The sequence below is a fragment of the Ranitomeya imitator genome, chromosome 2 (genome assembly GCF_032444005.1).
Source record: "Ranitomeya imitator isolate aRanImi1 chromosome 2, aRanImi1.pri, whole genome shotgun sequence".
Classification (NCBI taxonomy): Eukaryota; Metazoa; Chordata; class Amphibia; order Anura; family Dendrobatidae; genus Ranitomeya; species Ranitomeya imitator.
Window position 1 is genome coordinate 457,691,991 of NC_091283.1, and position 5,119 is coordinate 457,697,109.

At 45.1% G+C, this 5,119-nt stretch overlaps 1 pseudogene; it reads right to left on the minus strand.

Moving 5' to 3' along the window:
* Positions 1-3,883: 3,883 nt before the first annotated feature.
* Positions 3,884-4,051, minus strand: LOC138668272 (U2 spliceosomal RNA; annotated as a pseudogene).
* Positions 4,052-5,119: the final 1,068 nt, after the last annotated feature.

The window sequence follows — 5,119 nt, forward strand, 5'->3', positions numbered from 1 at the left end:
ATGTGCCTAAACAGTGGAAACTCCCCACAAGTGACACCATTTTGGAAACTAGACCCCTTAAGGAACTTATCTAGATGTGTGGTGAGCACTGTGAACCCCCAAGTGCTTCACAGAAGTTTATAACGTAGAGCCGTGAAAATAAAAAATCGCTTTTGTTTACACAAAAACGATCTTTTCGCCCACAAATTTTTATTTTCACAAGGGTAACAGGAGAAATTAGACCACAAAAGTTGTTGTGCGATTTCTCCTGAATACGTCGATACCCCACATGCGAGGGTAAACCACTGTTTGGGCGCACCGCAGAGCTTGGAAGAGAAAGAGTGCCGTTTTACTTTTTCAATGTAGAATTGGCTGGAATTGAGATCGGACGCCATGTCGAGTTTGGAGAGCCCCTGATGTGCCTAAACAGTAGAAATCCCCCACAAGTGACACCATTTTGGAAACTAGACCCCCCCATGGAACTTATCTAGATGTGTGGTGAGAACCTTGAATGCCCTAGTGCTTCACAGAAGTTTATAATGCAGAGCCGTGAAAATAAAAAATATTTTTTTTTTCCACAAAAAAGATTTTTTAGCCCCCAAGTTTTTATTTTCACAAGGGTAACAGGAGAAATTGGACTGCAATAGTTGTTGTCCAATTTATCCCGAGTACGCTGATGCGCCATATGTGGGGGTAAACCACTGTTTGGGCGCACGGCAGAGCTCGGAAGGGAAGGAGCGCCTTTTTGGAATGCAGACTTTGATAGAATGGTCTGTGGGCATTATGTTGCGATTGCAGAGCCCCTGATGTACCTAAACTGTAGTAACCCCGCACAAGTGACCCCATTTTGGAAACTAGACCCCCCAAGGAACTTATCTAGATGTGTGGTGAGAACTTTGAATGCCCAAGTGCTTCACAGAAGTTTAGAATGCAGAGTCGTGAAAATAAAAAATATTTTTTTTCCACAAAAAAGATATTGTAGCCCCCAAGTTTTTATTTTCACAAGGGTAACAGGAGAAATTGGACTGCAATAGTTGTTGTCCAATTTATCCCGAGTACGCTGATGCGCCATATGTGGGGGTAAACCACTGTTTGGGCGCACGGCAGAGCTCGGAAGGGAAGGAGCGCCTTTTTGGAATGCAGACTTTGATAGAATGGTCTGTGGGCATTATGTTGCGATTGCAGAGCCCCTGATGTACCTAAACTGTAGTAACCCCCCACAAGTGACCCCATTTTGGAAACTAGACCCCCCAAGGAACTTATCTAGATGTGTGGTGAGAACTTTGAATGCCCAAGTGCTTCACAGAAGTTTAGAATGCAGAGTCGTGAAAATAAAAAATATTTTTTTTTTCACAAAAAAGATATTGTAGCCCCCAAGTTTTTATTTTCACAAGGGTAACAAGAGAAATTGGACCCCAGAAGTTGTTGTCCAATTTATCCTGAGTACGCTGATGCCCCATATGTGGGGGTAACCCACTGTTTGGGTGCACGGCAGAGCTCAGAAGGGAGGGAGCACCATTTGACTTTTTGAGCGCAAAATTGGCTGTCGTGTTTGGAGACCCCCTGATGTACCTAAACAGTGGAAACCCCCCAATTCTAGCTCCAACCCTAACCCCAACACACCCCTAACCCTAATCCCAACCTGATCCATAATCCTAATCACTAACCCTAACCATAATCACAACCCTTACCCCAAAACAACCCTAATGTCAACCCTAACCATAACCCTAATCAAAACCCTAAATCCAACACACCCCTAATCCTAATCTCAACCCTAACCTCAAACCTAACCCTAATCCCAATACACCCCTAATCACAACCCTAACCTTAACCCTAAACCCAAACCTAACCCTAATCCCAAGCGTAACCCTAATGCCAACCCTAACCCTAATACCAACCCTAATCCAAACCCTAATCCCAGCTCTAACCCTAACTTTAGCCCCAACCCTAGCCCTAACTTTAGCCCCAACCCTAACCCCAGCACTAAGGCTACTTTCACACTTGCGTCGTTTGGCATTCCGTCGCAATCCGTCGTTTTGGACAAGAAACGGATCCTGCAAATGTGCCCGCAGGATGCGTTTTTTGCCCATAGACTTGTATTGCCGACGGATCGTGACGGATGGCCACACGTCGCGTCCGTCGTGCACTGGATCAGTTGTGTTTTGGCGGAGCGTCGGCACAAAAAAACGTTCAATGAAACGTTTTTTTGTACGTCGCATCCGCCATTTCTGACCGCGCATGCGTGGCCGTAACTCCGCCCCCTCCTCCCCAGGACATAGATTGGGCAGCGGATGCGTTGAAAAACTACAGCTGCTGCCCACGTTGTGCACAATTTTCACAACGTGCGTCGGTATGTCGGGCCGACGCATTGCGACGGCTCCGTACCGACGTAAGTGTGAAAGAAGCCTAACCCTAAATTTAGCCCCAACCCTAACCCTAAATTTACCCCAACCCTAACCCTAAATTTAGCCCCAACCCTAGCCCTAACCCTAGCCCTAACCCTAGCCCTACCCCTAACCCTACCCCTAACCCTACCCCTAACCCTACCCCTACCCCTACCCCTAACCCTAACCTAACTCTACCCCTAACCCTACCCCTAACCCTAACCCTACCCCTAACCCTAATTTTAGCCCCAACTGCTGTTCTCCTGCCGGCCGGCAGATGGAGACAGATGGCGGGCGCACTGCGCATGCGCCCGCCATTTTCTTCTGCCGGCGGCCAGGAGGAGCAGCAAGAGGATCCAGGGACACAGGTGAGTATTGTAGGGTCCCCGAATCCCCCTATTTCTCTGTCCTCTGATGTGCGATCACATCAGAGGACAGAGAATTACACTTTACTTTTTTTTTTTTTTTGCAGTCGCCGGTAAACAGTTAATTACCGGCGATCGCAAAACAGGGGTCGGTAAAACCGACCCCGATCATGCTCTTTGGGGTCTCGGCTACCCCAGGCAGCCGAAACCCCAAAGATTCTCCCGGTGCCAGGCGGCGGGCGCACTGCGCATGCGCCCGCCAATTTGAAGATGGCGGCGCCCACCGGGAGACACGAGGAGCATCGGGGGAGATAGGTGAGTATTGGGGGGCCACCTGGGACCCCTTTTCTCTGTCCTCCGATGTGCGATCACATCGGAGGACAGAGAAATTAAAAAGAGATCGCGTTTTGTTTTTTTTTGCGATCGCCGGTACACGGTTAATTACCGGCAATTGCAAATGCGGGGTGGGTTAAAAACCCCCCGAATCATGTTCTCTGGGGTCTCGGCTACCCCCGGCAGCCGAGACCCCGGAGAAAATCGGCCTCTGGGGGGCGCTATTCACTTTTTCCACAGCGCCGTTAATTAACGGCGCTGTGGTTTAAGTACCCTTAGCGGCCGCCGTTAAAAGGCGTATCGGCGGTCGCTAAGGGGTTAAATCTAAAAAAAAGGACCCAAAATGAAAGGATTGTTTCTTGTGGCAGGGAAGGGATTTTATTCAATCTATGTTCTATGTTTACATTGCTGGGACCCAATCTTTTTTTTTATAATGGTATGTCGGAATGAGTAAATAAACTGATAGCTTTTTATAGAGATTCGATAAATAGTATATGTATAGAGATTAGATACCGTAGATCAATAAATTAGATAAATTTCCATGTAAGATAAATACAAATGAAAATGAAACAAATATGTTGTGCCCTGATGTACAAAACAAGGTATTTTTATTTTAAAACTTTTTTTGTTTCTATGTTTGTCACCAGGAAAGATTGACATTTTTGAAACAAATGTTTCTGTAACAGAAAGTGAATAAAGGTAATGCTATGTATTGTCTGGATGTTGCATGAACATGTGCAAATGCACATTTAGCACTGTCTGATTTTAGTGGAAAATGTTGACAATTTGATACTTCCCAAGCACTCATCTTTCAGAAAAGTGTTATCGTGCACCAGTCCCGGAGTACTGCAATACCGAGTCAATGCGTGGAGTGGACGGAGCAACCCTCATTTCTGCGTTCTAAAAACCCATGAGCTATTTGGTCTCCAGGTATAAAACTGATGAGTACAGACACTACACTTGATCTTAGCCAAAATGCACAGAAGGAGTTTATGTGTAAAGATCAATTCCACGGCACAACACCCTGATTACATGCCAAAAATTACAGGCTACTGCAGTCATCCCGCACTGTACAAGAGCGTAACCTGGCTGGGCAAGCCCTTGAAAGAAATACTTTTTTTATTTATATATGTTTTAATGTTTACTTTTTTTGGTTTTAACCCCTAAAAGTTCTAGGTGGGGAGTGCCTGCATGTCTGCCTTCCTTTATATCAAACACTATTAAAAGCATGACACGGAGAACGAGCTGGATATAAGCACAGGCCTGAGATTTTTTATAAAATTAAGCCTGGACAGCGGGTTTCATCCTGGTGGAGCCTCTCTCTGGCCCTGCCGCAGTCAGCTCTTTGAATATTTAATGTCCTGATGAGCGTTTCCACCTGCTGACACAGTCAAAGTGGTACAACAATACACACACGAGTACAAGATCATCAATTGACTCTTCTCACAGTCTGCTAGGTCAGGTTTTTTTTTCTCCTTTTTAAGCCTTTTTTTTTCAACTTTACTTTTTGGATTTTAATTGATCCTTTCAACGCTGGATGGAATCACAGGGGGTTGCATGTCTATGAAATGGTTAAGCAGTTTGAAAGCATAGAAAATAATTCACCAGATAGTATACATCTATTAGCTTTTTTTGGTTAAACTCTAGTTTAAACCCTATTTGCAAAACTGACCTCATATTTTATGCCTCTTGCGGGATTTGAGGGGAGGTACACAACACAAGGTTTTTCCTCTTTAGTGTTCTTTGAATCTCTGTGTCATGCTCCGAACCATCAGGCCCTGTAATTGGGATAACACAGTGTACCAGTTTTGTCTGTATCAGGTATAACACAGTATCACAGTTTTGTCTGGAGGGTTTCTTTAAACCAAAAGTCCACTTCGGACAATCTGAATTTGTAAATATATGTGGATCACAGTGCACCCCACTGCATTAGGAATCACTTGTATTCTGACTAGCTACAGCGGCACTACAGGAGAAATTAACTATTACATAGTGCCATTTAAAATCAATACAGAGTCCTAGTCATGCAAGGACATGGGTCCTAAAGACATGCATTTT